This window comes from Aquarana catesbeiana, linkage group LG04 (assembly GCF_042186555.1).
Source record: "Aquarana catesbeiana isolate 2022-GZ linkage group LG04, ASM4218655v1, whole genome shotgun sequence".
Classification (NCBI taxonomy): Eukaryota; Metazoa; Chordata; class Amphibia; order Anura; family Ranidae; genus Aquarana; species Aquarana catesbeiana.
The window spans coordinates 398,132,437-398,149,545 of NC_133327.1; the positions used below are offsets into that span (position 1 = coordinate 398,132,437).

The window sequence follows — 17,109 nt, forward strand, 5'->3', positions numbered from 1 at the left end:
GGCAACCTTTTTCAGCTGCACTGTTTTATCAGTTTTACATTGAAAAAGCTTTGTAATATTAAGGTGGCTCTACTATTTACCGAGTATTATTAAATTGGTAAATCTAATGAAAGATGACCAGTACAAAAATACATAGACAATATGAGGATCACTACCGGATTTATATTTCCTACCCCCCAACAAGCTACCTTTTGTTGTTTCTACTTCTACCTCATTCGACTGGATAACCTTAGTAGCAAACAAACAAAAGACATCATAGACACATGAGGCAAGCTGAATCTGGAGAAGGAAAAATATAGATAACAACTGCCCACACTGCTATATTATACCTAGAACTAACAGGTACTGTAAAAGAGTATTCGCCTAGCAGTTTAGGTTCTAGATATACAGACCCATTGTGGGTAAGTTGGTTACAATGCTTACTGTTAATTAAGCACAGGAAATCATGCTAATATGCAAGGCTGTATTTCAAATAACAGGCCAATGCCTGGGCAATAGGGTAAAAACAAGGCAGCACTAAACCTCAAAATGCACAAAATGTGATTATTTTCCCAGATTTGATTTCCTGTGAAAATTGTCTTTACACATCTGTGGCCTCTTCAGGTAGAGAGTTGTATTGGCATGCAGATGCAGATGTTGAAAGTAGTCAATGTAGTTCAATAAATGAGAAAACAACTCTCCATTCTTTTGTTTATAGTATGTATAGTTGAAAAATAGTTGTACATATAAAGCACTCTACATTCTTCTCCAATAGCCTATTCTAGTGGTAGTTTTACTAAAGTAAGCACGTGGCACACAGAGGTTGATTTTCCAAAACCGGAGAGTGCAAAATCTGGTGCAGCTGTGCATGGTAGCCAATCAGCTTCTAACTTCAGCTTGTTCTATTAAGGTTTGACAAAAAAACCTGGAAGCTGATTGGTTTCTATGCAGAGCTGCACCATATTTTTCACTGCCCAGTTTTAGTAAATCAGCCCAACAGTGCATAGATTTACAAATGAATGCTATCATTCAGTTGCCTGAAGTTTATATACATCCCTGCTAAAAGGACTTCCTATGCACAGATTGGACATCAATGTATGTGATCAACATAACTAAGATTGTTGACCCAGGGAATAACACATTTTCTTAGAGGATTAGGAAAGATTTTTTTCCTTATTGTAGCAAATTGCACCATGCTTATGAGTATTTTGTCTTTATGTGGGTGTAGGGTCTTGTGGATGCAAGCTTGTATGTAATGCTATTTATATATAATGTATTTGTCTATTGGTTTAATCTGAATAGACGTGTGTCTTTTTTCAGCCTGACTATGCAACTATATAATCAACCACAATCAGTAGTGTTAGTTGTGGGGTTGATTTACTAAAACTGGAGAGTGCAAAATCGTGTGCAGCTCTGCATAGAAACCAATCCGCTTCCAGATTTTTTTTGTCAAAGTTAAAGCGTAACGCCACTTTTGTTGAGAAAAAAACATTCCCCTCTGCTGGGTGATCTATGTACATTACAAGGATTGTAACAAACAGATTCCCACCTTTTGTTATTCTGAAGAAATCCCTGTGTGTGTTGTCTGTATCCATGTGGAAAAGTGAGTCTAATGGGAGTGGTTTCATAGTTATCAATCAGCTGTACCTTCAGGGCTCTAATGAGGAAAGCTGCTGGGCCTGCATCCCTTTAGACCTGATTTCCTATTGAAAGTATCTCACCAAAAATGACATTTTTGTTGCAGGTGAAGCCTGATATCTGACTTGTATCTTAGGGCAGACTCCCGGGAAAATTGGTGAGCCAATCACACAAGCAGGAAATTATGTTTCTTGGGGGGCGTTCTGCACACATTCTGTGTACAGAACACCTCCACGTAGCCATATTGCAATGCATTTTCAGAAAATTACAGCGCTGCAGATTGAAAAGGAAAGGTAATTTTTAATAACATTCAATTACAATATGACTTGTCTCGCAATTGTATATGCAATATTATTTTTTCTTTATTTGCTATTTTTTTCCCCACAAAAGTGGAGTTACTGTTTAACCACTTCTGGATCGTCCGCCGTCGTTTTACATCACTACTTTGAAGAGGAATACCGTGGTATGGTAGCAGCTAGCTACCATAACCCCGGTATCCTCTTCAAGAGCAGGCGGTCGGCTTCAAGATAAAAGTGGTCTCTGCGGCCTATTCGCTGCGAGATCACTTTTATCGGCGGCGCAGAGGGCCCCCTCCCTCCACTCTCCGGGGCCCTCTGCCGTTTAATGGAACTGTCAGTAGCAGAGGAGGCGATCGGATCCTCTCCCTAGCCTGATATGGAGATGAGTGAGGGGAAGATGACCCCCACTCGTCTCCATATCATTGCAGGGCGGAAGCGATGTCAAAACATCACTTTCACCCAATGCTCTTAAAGGGACATCTTTATTTATTTATTTTTTAAATGACATTAAAAAAAAATGTTATTGCATTTTTGTGTAAATATGAGATCTGAGGTCTTTTTGACCCCAGATCTCATATTTAAGAGGTCCTGTCATGCTTTTTTTCTATTATAAGGCCTGTTTTTTTAAAGAACAGTGTAAAAATAAAAGGTAAAATAAATAAGAATACATTTTTTTTTGTAAACACGTCCCGTCCCAACGAGCTCGCGTGCAGAAGGGAACGCATACATGAGCAGCGACAGCATATCAAAACAGTTTTCAAAACACACATGTGAGGTATTGTTGTGAACGTTAGGACGAGAGCAATAATTCTAGCCTTAGACCTCCTCTGTACTCAAAACATGCAACCTGTGGAATTTTTTAAAGATCGCATATGTAGATTTTTCAGGGTAAAAGTTTGTCGCCATTCCACGAGCGGGCGCAACTTTGAAGCGTGTCATGTTGGGTATAAAGTTACTCGGCCTAACATTATCTTTCACAATATAAAAAAGTTAAGTAATTTTCTAGCATAAAAACATGTTTTTAACTTGTAAACACCAAATCTCAGAAAGAGGCTCGGTCCTTAATTGGTTAATTGAACAAGCTGAAGTTAGAAGATGTTTGTTTACCATGCACAGCTGCACCAGATTTTGCACACAGTTTTAGTAGATCAATTCCTGTGTGTCAGTGTAATATTTTTGCCATGTTCCAATGGTATTATTTTTACACTGTAAAACAACTGAGTTTAAACATCCTTTCTTTCACAGTATACAATATTCCATATAACCTTTATGTTGAATTGAGAGGAAAACTACCTGTATGATTTGACTGTACATGGTTTGGAAATTGCCTACAGCAGCCTGCTAAATCTACCAGATGGTTTCTAGGTATAAAATATTTGCACCTCATAAGATAAGCAGCTGTATGCTTGGACATAATGAGGCATAAAAAGTGCTGATTGGCTTAGCTCATTTTTTACATATTTAGTAACCAGTTATAAGGATTTTCTATTGCTGATTGCAGTCAATTGCTATACAGTAATTTAGAGTAACTAAAAATTGTTCATTTTTTAGAACATAGTTCTAAATAGCCACTTAAGTAATTATAACATTTTTACTTCTGGCCTCAATAAATATACTCTATTTTGGAATAGTTTATTTGCTGTTTTTGCATATTGTTAGAAAAAAACATTTTGCACAATGCTCTTCTTGGATTTTGCACACAGTAACAAGCTATTTTAAAGCTGTGCTAAGCACATGAAGCACATTTTCATTCAGATAATGAAGTACTTCATTAATCTGATAATTACAATGTAAAGCTTTTGTAATGAGCACGCACCAGGTTGATAATGACCCTGCCAACATTGCGTAACCCCAGTTCTTGTTTTTGGCTTGTTCATGTAACTCTGCTACGGTCATTATACTGTTGGTACATGCCTTTAACTGAGAGTTTAATTAGCAAAGTAAATACCTATTTTAAGGCTTTATTACCATCATCAACTGACTTTCCAGTGTTCTAGCTCAATGATTATTTCCACCAATCTGTAACAAGCACCAACATCTCAGTGCATGTGGCAAGAGATGCTTTGTAGTCACTTTCCATGGCAATAAACAATAACGTTTTAATGTAGTCATTTGGACTTCTTTCAGCTCCACTATCTGTACACCTCAGCTTCATTGTGCCCTGCCTACTTCACTAATGATAGCTGCTCTGTGCTTCTTTCTGCACAATAAAAAATAAACATAATGGAAAGATGAAAGCACACAGAACACATTTTCGGCATAAGCTAATGGAAATGAGTGATTATTAATTTAATACCAATGTAACATTAGTTTGTTGTTACAAGCACAGCTTTAGTAAAAAAAAAATCATATGAAATAAAAACTCTTACAAAAAAACCTAGCAACCTATACGTTTTTATAGCAAGCAGTGTCATACTTACACAAAAAAATGCAGGCCAGTATTACAAACCATCTGTATGACACCGGTCCTATTCTGTGTTTTTTTTTACTTTGCTATTTATATTGAAATGTATTTGAGCTGGCAACTCTATAAAAAATGTCAGACCATGCAACAGCTATGGCCTCCAGCAGCACAGGGGCCTAGTACTATCTGGCTACATAGTGGTTCATCCTGTCAGCAATGTTTTTTGGTAAAATACTTTGGTTAAAATGTGTGTATATGTAAGCAATTGGTATGCTGCATTTTTTAACATACTTTCTATTTAAAGCTGGAATCCTGTCAGCTTACAAAAAAGGACATATGTATGCACACCTCCTCTGTATATTCAGGATTTAATTCCTTTTAAATCTAGGGAGATTGTACTAGGAAGCAATACTTGGTTCTGGGCACTCTCCTTAGCTCCCATTGATGTGATTGGGCCCTCAACATAGTGATATACAATGCAGGACCCATGGTGGCCACTGTAGGTGGTAACATAGGTGAGGGGGCAGTCACATGACCAGAGAAGAGAAACAATTCAGGGAATTTATCATCAATACAAAAACCAGCAGGGAAGAAACCTGTGATGCCATGGATTAAAGTTATTAAAATCCCCCTGTATAGGAAAGAAGAAGAAGGAAGGCAAAAACAGGGGAAGAGAAAATCATAGAAGAAGTAGACAGAAATAAGCACTCCAGTCACTCTGTGCTACATAACTACATTATCGTAAATGTAAGGGATACTCGTTAGGATGAGAGCTTTCATTTGCTCAAAATTTTTGCAAAAATAAAAAAACAGTGGTAAAAAGGTAAACAAAAGTAAAGTCACTGTAAGCAAATAACAGTTAAATACGCACAAAAAAATAATAAAAACTAATAACAAAGAACACTAAATGAAATAAACTAAACTTCTATAAATACACTCATAAAAACAATCTGTAAAAAAAAAAAAAAGTTAGATTTTTTTTTTCGAGCAAATTTTGTCTAAGAAACTCACCGAAGGAAATTGAGAAGTTCCACTTTAGTGGAGATTCCCTGAGGCTCGATTCACAAAGGTGCAATGCGGTAAACCCTGTGCGGGTTCCCACATCGCACCTGAATCACAGGCGGTTCACACTGACATCTGCGAACTGCTGCGGGTGTCAATGTAAAATGAATGACACCCCCAAATCAGTTTGCAGATCGCAGTGCAACTGTGAAATGGTACAGGAATCGAATCGCATGGGTGTTCACAGATTCCAGTGCAGACCAAAAAAAGGGTTTTTTCACCATTTTGGTGCGAATGTGATGCGATCCTAGCCATACAGTTTGTATGGCTGAAGTCACTTGCATGTGATGTCCACAGCAACACGATGCAACTCACAAGGGGTAACGAGTGCAGGCATCCAGTGGGGGCAGGGATAACCAGATCAGTGGGATACACTTCAAGAAACTGGAATCAGACCAAGAATGATTAACCATTTCACCCCCTTCCTGCCCACTTCCTGTTACACTTTGAATGACAATTGCGCGGTCATGCAACACTGTACCCATATGAAATTTTGATAATTTTTTTCCCCACAAATAGAGCTTTCTTTTGGTAGTATTTGATCACCTCTGCGGTTTTTATTTTTTGCGCTATAGACAAAAAAAAGAGCAAAAATTTTGAAAAAAAACACAATATTTTTTACTTTTTGCTATAATAAATATCCCATTAGAAAAAAAAAACAAATTTTTTCCTCAGTTTAGGCCGATATGTATTCTTCTACATATTTTTGGCAAAAAAAATCGCAATAAGCGTATATTGATTGGTTTGCGCAAAAAATAGGGGATAAATTTATGGCATTTTTACTGTTATTTTTTTTCCTACTAGTAATTGCGGCGATCTGCAATTTTTATCGCGACTGAAATATTGTGGCGGACACTTCGGACACTTTTGACACTATTTTGGGACCATTCACATTTATACAGCGATCAGAGCTATAAAAACGCACTGATTACTGTGTAAATGTGGCAGGGAAGGGGTTGACACTAGGGGGCGAGGAAGGGGTTAAATGTGTATTCTAGGGAGTGATTATAACTGTAGGGGGAGGGAACTCACAAGGGAAGGAGACCGATCGGTGTTCCTCTGTACTGGGAACACACCATCAGCCTCCTCTCCTCTGACAGGACATGGATCTGTGTGTTTACACACACAGATCCACGGTCCTGCTGTGTTCACGGGTAATCGCCGGGCACGAGCATCAGGTGCCTAGTGATGCGGCGAGCGTGCGCGCGCCCCTTAGAGGCTCAGAAAGTAAAAGACGTCATATGACGGCAGCCCGGAGGGACAAAGGGTTCCTGCCGCCATCATATGACTATGCGCAGTAGGGAAGTTGTTAAAGTAAGATTTATGAATCGTGAAAAAAACCCCCATCCAACAACAGAAAATAGTATACAGGGCAAAAAAATATAACAGTATATGTGAAGCAGTGACAGAAAACCTAACTAGCATGCTAACTATTGCCGGAGAGACCCAAAAAAACATGGGTTTCAGATACCTTTTTTGACTGCTTAAGCCACATTAAAAAGTAAATGTATTTATTATACAAACATGCAGGAGGGCTGCATGCAGACAGAGCAACATCATGCATAAGTTTGGATTCAAAAGACTTGTTCTAACTAGCTGGGGCTTTCTAATACAGTTTATATGTCCTAAGATTTGTGGGATCTAATTGCACTGAATTTTCATTCTTGCTTACTGTATGGTGGAATTAATTGAGATGATATTGGTCATTCACATAGGGTTGTTACTTTTAGCAGTTCCTCCAGAAAACAGTTCTTCAAAAGACAGAGAGTGATCTCCCAAACAGAGGTGTAAGTAGCCTTCTGACACAAATAATATAGATGTTGCACGATAGGACGTCTAAATACAAAATATACATGCAATATATCTGCTTAATAAAAACTAAAAATGGCTGTTCCATTTTCTTCTCTACTATGCTACAATATATAAGAGCAAAGGGAAAGCACAGATAAACAGGGCATAACTAGGGCTGGGACTGAGAAGAAGGGGAGCAGAGATTGGGGAATCAGCTGGGATCAGGATAATCAGCAAGCAGATATATGGTTAACAGCAGTGTTGCCAACCCCCTGAAGTGAAATTTACTGTCAGGATGCCAAAATTTACACATGGCACCAATTTTTTTTTACTGACAAAAAATCATGAAATTACTGGCAGAGCTGCATTTTTTACTGACACTGCAAAAAAGTACCTAAAATTACTTTTTTCAGTGCTAAACAGTGCAAGTATAAATATTTGAACTATAAACACATAGCTAGTGCTATTAGCAATGTGTTTAAGTTAAACAAAAGTCAAAAAACATATTTCTCCATTGACATGAAGGTCAGGTTACTATAACCCAGCCAGCACTGGGTTCCCCCTTACATCAGAGTCTGCAGGGATCCCCCTTACAGTGAAAGGGAACTCTTATGTAAAGGGAAATGCTGCAGATCATGATCTAAGGGGGAACTCTGATGTAAGGGGAGGCTCTGGTGACCAGAGACCACCTTATATCAGAGTCCACTGCATTCCCTTTACATCAGAGTTCCCACTTACATCAGGGTCTGCAGCACTGAAGTAAAGGGGAATGCCAGAAACTCTGATGTGGGGGGCACTCTGGTGACTAGAGACCACCTTCCGCAGAGTGAATACACTAAGGTAAGGGGAGTTACTAATATAGAGGGGAACCTTTATATCAGTACCCCCTACATTATTGTATTCACTCCCCTTACATCAGCAACCCCCCCCCAGACTGGCCTGATGGTGCTGTCACTGACCTCCCCTCAGGTGCATTGTGCAGGGCTCAGTCAGATGGCTCCAGCTTGGTGGCTCTGGTTTTCCTATGGTCTCCTCTCCACAATCCACACATGTCTGACTTCTCCCGTGACTCCCATGATCCCGGCGGCGCTCCCACTCATGACTCCTCTCCAGACTTCCCCTCAGAGACTGCAGACATGATGTAGAAACAGTCAGAGGCTGCAGACAGGAACAGAAGATGGTCAGAGGCTGTGGACAGGAAAAGGAGATGGTTAGAGACTGCGGACAGGAATAGGAGATGATCAGAGGCTGCAGACAGGAACAGGAGATGTCAGAGGCTGCAGGCAGAAGATGGTCAGAGGCTGCAGGCAGGAGATGGTCACCGTCAGAGGCTGCGGGCAAGAGATGGTCAGAGACTGCAGGCAGGAGATGGTTAGAGGCTGTGGGCAGGAGATGGTCAGAGGCTGCGGGCAGGAGATGGTCAGTCAGAGGCTGCGGGAAGGAGGTAGTTAGAGTTTCCTCCACTGTCCCCTTCATATTATTATACCTGTCCTGTCTCCACATCAGACAGTCAGTGACAGTGTCCACCTTCTGTCACTCACTGTGACTGTGTCCCTCTCTCCAGTCACAGTGTCCTCCTCTAAATGGGGTGAAATTTACGGACTGCCCATGAATATACAGGCGGTTGGCAACACTGATCTGTGTTCCTCTCTCCAGTCACAGTGTCCTCCTCTACCGGGCCGGCTTCACCCCCCCCAGTAATGTCCTCCTGTGGCCCGGGGCCATCACGTGGCTCCTCTCTGCACCATTGCGCTCCCCCTGCTGAACCACCGAGAAGAACGAGTGGCGGCTTCCGTTTAAAAATGGCACCAGGTGGCAACATTGCGTTACTGCGCATGCACCACCCAGCCAAGCTTGTACGATCTTTCCCGAGTCCTGCGCATGCACAGTTGCATGGCCGGCCTGCAGCCATCTTTTTTACAGGCACTGGCTGCCCGTAACGGACATTCACGGGCACCCGAAAATGGGGTGAAATTTACAGGCTGCCCGTGAATATATGGGCGATTGGCAACACTGATTAACAGGCAATAGGGATGAGTTTCGAGTTTGGAAGGGTCTGGTATAGATTTTGAGGGGGACCCCACGCCATTTTTTTAAAAAAATTTTGGCCGGGGTTCCCCTTAATATCCATACCAGACCTGAAGGGCCTGGTATGGAATTTAGGGGGACCCCCCCACGTCATTTTTTTTAAATTTTGGTTTGGGGTTCCCCTGTGGGGAATTCCCATGCCGTTTTTATCAATGAACTTTTATGTGTATTGTCGGACCGGCAATTCATTAATAGCCGCGAGTAGTTTTAAATGACTTTTTTTCCTTTGAAATGTCATTTTGCTGTCAGACTGTTCTAAACACGAGAAACATGCGCCTCTTTACAGGCATACTATAGACACCCCCCAGGTACGAAATTTAAAGGGATATTACACTTTTATTGTTTCATTTTAAGCATTATTAAAATCACTGCTCCCGAAAAAACGGCCATTTTTAAAACTTTTTTTACATTGATCCATGTCCCCTGGGGCAGGACCCAGGTCCCCAAACACTTTTTATGACAATAACTTGCATATAAGCCTTTAAAATTAGCACTTTTGATTATTCATGTTCGTGTCCCATAGACTTTAACGGTGTTTGCGTGTTCGAACAAATTTTTTGCCTGTTCGCAAGTTCTGGTACGAACCGAACAGGGGGGTGTTCGGCTCATTCCTAACAGGCAAAACACTGAAGCACTGATGGCAATCAAGTGAGGAGTTATACAGTATACAGTACCTTCCCAGTAGCCAGCATCAAGTGGAGCCTGATTACTGGGGTTTTCTGGCTCCGGGAACCACACTGTCTCCAGCAAGCATTCCAGGACCTGACACAGAGTTTTTAATTTATTTTTTGTGGCAGAGCATTGCCCTGCCAGGGTACAGAAGGAAGTTGTGACAAAGAATTCTCAACCGGATGGGTTGAGGGGCTCCAGGGAGCTTGTGACATGAAGAGGAAACTGGCCTTTCAGTTTCCTCAGTGTTTTTTAACCACTTCAGCCCTGGAAGATTAGGCTGCTCAATGACCAGAGCACTTTTTACAATTTGGCACTGCGCTGCTTTAACTGGTAATTGCGCGGTCATGCAATGTTGTACCCAAACAAAATTTGCATCCTTTTTTTCCCACAAATAGAGCTTTCTTTTGATGGTATTTGATTGCGTCTGCCATTTTTATTTTTTGTGATATTGTGATATTTTTGCTAGAAGAAAAATCCAATAAACTCAATTTTAGTCATACATTTAGGCCAAAGTGTATTTAGCCACATGTCTTTGGTAAATGTCAATAAGCGTATATTTATTGGTTTGAGCAAAAGTTGTAGCGTCTACAAACTATGGTACATTTTCTGGAATTTACACAGATTTTAGTTTATGTAAAGTAGACACCCCAAGGAAATTGTTGAGAGGCATGTTGAGCCCATTGAATATTTTATTTTTTTGTCACGCGTGATTGAAAAATTACAAAAAAAAATTACACAAAGTTGTCACTAAATGATATATTGCTCACATATTCCATGGTTATATGTGGAATTACACCCCAAAATACAATCTGTTGCTTCTCCTGTGTACGGGGATACCACCTGTGTTAGATTTTTTGGGAGCCTAGCTGTGTACAGGACCCCAAAAACCAATCACCGCCTTCAGGCTCTCTAAGGGCGTACATTTTTGATTTCACTCCTCACTACCTGTCACAATTTTGAAGGCCATAAAATGCCAAGATAGCACAAAAGTAGACACCCCAAGCTATTTGCTGAGAGGCATGTTGAGTTCATGGAATATCTTATATTTTGCCACAAGTTGTGGGAAAATTACAAACTTTTTTTTTTTTGAAAAAAGGGGAAGGATAGATACGGCGCTGCTCTTATTAAGAGGTAATTTGCAACCTCTAGGTACTTGAGGGGTGTGTATACCATGGGTGCATATAATGTAAAAAGTGAAAAAAAGTGCAGAAAATAAGAAATGTAAAGGATATCCTACTGTGTAAACTTCCTGATCGCTTATTTATAATGCATACTGTTAGAAGCTATGCGCATTCAAACAAAAATAAAATGAAAAATAAAAAATTAAAAAACAAATATAAAAGTGCCAACTTTTCCTGTGTGAAATCCACAATCCTATGCAAAATCTGCAATTCAAAGTAACATTTCTGTGCCAAAAAAATACAACAAATATGACTGGTATATAGTATTGCTGTGAAACTGGGCTCAGAAACATGCATACAGTATACCGTCCTTAAAACCTGATGTATACAAAAAAGTCCAATGATAAAGTGATAATGTGCTCCTTCAAATTGTTCTGTGCTTATTAGAAAACAGTGCCCCATAAGAAACGCACTCACCGCTATTATTCACCCCACAAGGAGGTATTTCACTTTCACAGTATGAGCCACTGTGCAGCCTGTGGAGTAGGAAAACTTCCTGTTCTGTATTCTCCAAGTGCCTCCTTGTCTGTCACAGACAAGGAGGCACTTACTCCACAGGCTGCACAGTGGCTCATACTGTGAAAGTGAAATACCTCTTTGGGGTGAATAATAGCGGTGAGTGCGCTTTCATGCTTTCTAAGGGAGTACATTTTTGATTTCATTCCTAACTACCTATCACAGTTTCAAAGGCCATAAAATGCCAAGATAGCACAACCCCCCCCCCCCCAAATGGCCCCATTTTGGAAAGTAGACACTTTCCGTCGGAGACTAGCATACAGGCAAATGGTTTTTTTCGATAGGAATCGAGTCCGTCGGAAAGATTTGAAACATGTTCTATTTCTAAGGTCCGAAGGTCAGATTTTTCGACAGAAAAGGTCAGATGAAGCCCACACACCTGTGAAATATCCAACGGATTCCTTCCTTTTCTGCCGGAAAGTCCGCTCGTGTGTACGCGGCATAAGAGAGCCTGAAGGTGGTGCTTGGTTTTCGGGGTCCTGTACACGGCTAGACTCCCAAAAAGCCTCACACATGTGGTATCCCCGTACTCAAGAGAAGCAATAGAATTTATTTTGGGCTGTAATTTCACATATTCCCATGGCATGTTTGAGCAATATATCATTTAATGATGACTTTGTGCAAAAAAAAAAATAAATAAATAAAAATTGTCATTTGCCCGCAACTTGTGGCAAAATCTAAAATATTCCATGGACTCAACATGCCTATCAGCAAATAGCTTGGGGTGTCTACTTTCCAAAAAGGGGTCATTTGGGGGGGGTTTGAACTGTCCTGTCATTTTATGCACAACATTTAGAAGCTTATGTCACACATCACCCGCTCTTCTAACCGCTTGAAGACAAAGCCCCTTTTGACACTTTTTGTTTACATGAAAAAATATTTTATTTTTTGCAAGAAAATTACTTTGAACCCCCAAACATTATATATTTGTTTTAAAGCAAAGCCCCTACAGATTAAAATGGTGGGTGTTGCATTTTTTTTTTCACACAAGTCTTTTTCAAACGCATTTTTTTGGGAAAAAACACATTTTGGTAATTTTAATGCACTAAAACACACTATATTGTCCAAATGTTTGATGAAATAAAAAAGATGATCTTATGCCGAGTACATGGATGCCAAACACGGCTTTAAAATTGCGCACAAACATGCAGTGGTGACAAACTACATACATTTTTAAAAGACTTTAAAAGCCTTTACAGGTTACCACTTTAGGTTTGCAGAGGAGGTCTACTGCTAAAATTACTGCCCTCAATCTGACCTTCGCGGTGATACCTCACATGCATGGTGAAATTGCTGTTTACATATGACACCAGACCGACGATTGAGTTCGCCTTTGTGCGTAAGCACGGGGGGACAGGGGTGCTTTTTTTTAATTATTTATTTTGCTTTTTTATTTTATTTCTAAACTGTTCATTTCATTTTTTTTTAATCATTTTTATTGTTATCTCAGGGAATGTAAATATCCCCTATGACAGCAATAGTTAGTGACAGGTACTCTTTTTTGAAAAAATTGGGGTCTAGTAGACCCTAGATCTCTCCTCTGCCCTTAAAGCATCTGAGCAGACCAAGATCGGTGTGATAAAATGCTTTCCCAATTTCCCAATGGCGCTATTTATATCCGGCGAAACCTAAGCCATGAAATGCTCGTAGCTTCCGGTTTCTTAGGCCATAGAGATGATTGGAGCCATTCTGGTCTCTGATCAGCTCTATGGTCAGCTGGTGGAACCACTGGCTGCATTCTTGGGTTGGGATAGGAGAGCCTGAGAAAACCATGGAAGACGGTGGGAGGAGGGGGGACGTTCCATCCCACTGCATGTAAAAGCAGTCTAGAGGCTAATTTTCTTGCATGATCTATATTGCCTAATTGGGGCATCCTGAGAGCGGAGCATTTTGAAAACAGGAAACCCCTATGGGAACCATCGGTAAGGAAATCGTGGATTAGATTGGATAATAACTATTTGCTTATAAGACTGTTATTGTTCAGCCCTGAGGTGAGAGGCTGTGGGAGCTACGTCCTTATCTACATTTAAGATTGATTGCTGGCACTGTGAATCTTTGATGAACTATCTTTTCACTTTCATTGATTGAGATTTGTCACAATCTGGATTGCACTGTCTATGGGATCCTTTTTTATGACACTATAATTTTCATTTATATAAGCACTCATACCAGATCCTATATATTTTTTGTTCACTTTATTTGCACATTTATGAAGTATTGCATGATATTATAATTGATTGTTTATTATTATATATTGATGTTGCACAATTAAAAATTGTTTTGCTGCACTTTACTTTTTATACTTACATATTCCGGGGTACTCCTTACCTTGGTTTATGTAACACATTTATTTATCCACAGTATTGAATTATGGGTAGGCACTTTATTAATTTGATGGATTTTTAGTATATATTTTTTATATCAGAAGATTTTCTCCCGATTAATCATCCTCCCTCTGTGAGGCTCCATTAATGGTTGTTTTTGGAAGTAGGCTATTTTGGATCCATGTATTGAGGTAATTTTGATTTTTATGTTAGAAGATTTTCTCCCGGATAATTATTCTCCTGTTGTGAGGTTTCACCTATTGTTTTTTGGGAATAGGCTATTTTGGATCCATTTATTGAAGTAACTCTGATTTGCCTTCATTCTTAGTTACCCAATGTGATGGAAGATTAATGGTTATAGACATAAGTATCTATTGGTCTTTCCGTTATTGAATTTCCATCTGTACTTAGTTGTTGTACATCCTTAATTAATTTGATTCAGCGCCACTTAATTCATTATTTTGTTAGATTCTTTTTTTGGTGTGGGAACACCCTTTTGGTGGCGGCTTTATCAATTATCCTTTTTGTTCCACATTTTTGCTCTTATTATTCATCTGAAGTTTGTGGTTTGCGCATTGGTACTCGTTATTACCTGTCATTAGCCGCTAGGATTGGTTTTACATGAAAGCCAACCGCTGGCTGAAAAGAATGATACCGAGATGATACCTAAACCTGCAGGCATTTTTCTGGTATAACCACTCAAAGTCCAGCAACATACCAGTAAGTCGCTGGTCCTTGTTTTGCATACATTGTAATGTTCTTTTTTTCATTCAGCCTGTGGGCTAAATGAAAAAAAGAGATTGATCTGTGGGTATGCCCACCATTAGAATACCACCCTTCATCCACCCACTTCTAATGATGGGCATACATGCACTATTTTTTTTTTTAACTGTGGTGGTGAAATCACCTCCTACAGTGCTGGAGTCACTGATTTACATATCATGGGAGCAAACGCTGTTGCTGTCAAGATAATTAAACCCATGCTGCAGCTGAATTGCATACCTGCTAAGCAAACGATGGTTAACAATCAAAGTAACATAACAGTATAACAGTAAGATTTACCATACCTGCAAAGCAAATACAATAAAACATAGTAAAAATAAAACATTGCAATCTGTGCCTAAAAAATATATGCCAAAGCACGGGGACAATCCGCCCCTAATGTCAGGAGCAAATCGCTCCTCCACCCCTGCCCCCATGCTTCGGCATGTATGCTCTTTTTTTTATAACTGTGGTGGTGAAATCACCTCTGACAGCATTGGAGTCACGGCTTTAGGTATCATGGGAGCAAACACTGTTGCTCTCAGAATCATTAAACCTGTGCTGCAGCTGAATGGGGTACCTGCTAAGCAAATGATAGTTAACAATAAAACAAACATTACAGTATAACATACCATACCTGCAAAGCAAATACAATAAAACATAATAAAAATAATACAGAGAGAGAACAATAGATATAGAACAATAGTGAGCAAACAGTAGAGTGGACAGTAGAGAGCGAACATAAGAGAGAGAACAATAGAGAGAGAGAAGAAAAATAAAGCCACTATTTTTGGCTTTTTTATTTAATTTTTTTTGTGTGTTTTTTTTCACTTCTTTCACTTTTATAAAAATTGTAAAAAAACTGTAAACTGAACGTTGCAGATTAGGGTCTCTGAAAATGTGAGGGCCATCATATCTTTCGAGACCCTGTGTGCGTGTGCCTAGGACTGTGTAGTGCTGTACCCTACGCTAGTACTCAATTAGTGTGTGTTAGCGTTTTAAACAGTCACTGATGCAGAGACCAGGTTGGTCAGGACAGGAGGGACAATAAAAGCGGGTGTCACGCCTAATTCCACGTTTTCTGCACATCTTCTTTGGGGTGTTCTTTGGGTAGGTGTACCAGGGAGGACATACGGAAAATGCCTCTCATGCAGCCAGCTCACTGCATTTGCGCTGGGAAGGTGGGCCATAGCACCGTCTGGAAACAGAAGGGCTGTGACGATCTCTTTCTGGAATTTAAGGAAGGATCCAGTCTGTCCTGAAGCTTTGTATAGCACAAAAGCGTTCAGGAGAGCCAATTGAAATAAATATACAGACACTTTTTTGTACCAGCGTCTGGCCTTACGGGTAATTTGGTACGGCACCAACAACTGGTTGCTGAGGTGCACCCCTCCCATATTAAGGTTGTGATCGTGGACACAGAGGGGTTTCTCCACAACACCAGTCGCCATAGGAATTTGGACCGTCGCGTCTGCGTGAAGGGAGGACAGAACGAAAACATTCTGTGAATCCCTCCACTTTACTGCTAACAAATTATTACACTTCAAGCAGGCTCTCTCCCCCGTCTAAGTCAGGATTCTACAAGCCGTTGGGGGAAGGCCCAGCGATTAGATCGCACGGTGCCACATGCGCCAATTCCATAATCAAAAAGGTGACTAAAAAGTGGCACGCTCGTGTAATAATTGTCCACATACAAGTGGTACCCCTTTCCGAATAAGGGTGACACCAAGTCCCACACAATCTTACCAGCGCTCCCTACGTAGTCTGGGCAGTTCTCCGGCTCTACGTGACTATTCTTTCCCTCGTAAACCATAAAACCATATGTATTACCTGTTGCCTGTCACAGAGCTTATACATCTTGACCCCATATCTGGCACGCTTTCTGGGAAGATACTGTTTGAGCAGTATAAGCAGTACAAGCAGCCAGAAAACTTAATCAGGGACTCATCAACGCAGACAACTTGATTGGGAGTAAACAAGGCTGCAAACTGTTTGCTGAAGTGGTTTACGAGGGGCCGAATTTTGTAGAGATGATCAAACCAAGGTCACGCAGAGGACGACAGAGTTCATTATCATTGAAGTGCATGAACCGCAAGATCTGCTCGTATCGTGTCCTGGTCATGGAGGCAAAGAATACAGGCATATGGTAAATTGGGTCAGTGGACTAATTTGACCGCAACTCACTCTTTTTAGTTATGCCCATGAGGAGGGATAGGCCCAGGAAGGTCTTAAATTCGGAGACCGTAATAGGTCTCCAATTGCTGGCAAGGGTCAACTGGGGATTAGCGGCAATTAATTGACCAGCATACAAATTGCTTTGGTCCACAATAGATCTATAGAGATCTTTGGTGAAAAACGCTCCCAATTAGGATTGGCAAATGCAGCAGGAAGGG

General features: G+C 40.4%; 1 protein-coding gene across 3 annotated transcripts in view; it reads left to right on the forward strand.

Annotated features, from left to right (window-relative positions):
- The window catches only part of NKAIN2 (sodium/potassium transporting ATPase interacting 2), a 1,596,052-nt gene that overhangs the window by 1,186,949 nt on the left and 391,994 nt on the right, over positions 1-17,109 (forward strand). The gene's annotated exons all lie outside the window — the stretch shown is intronic.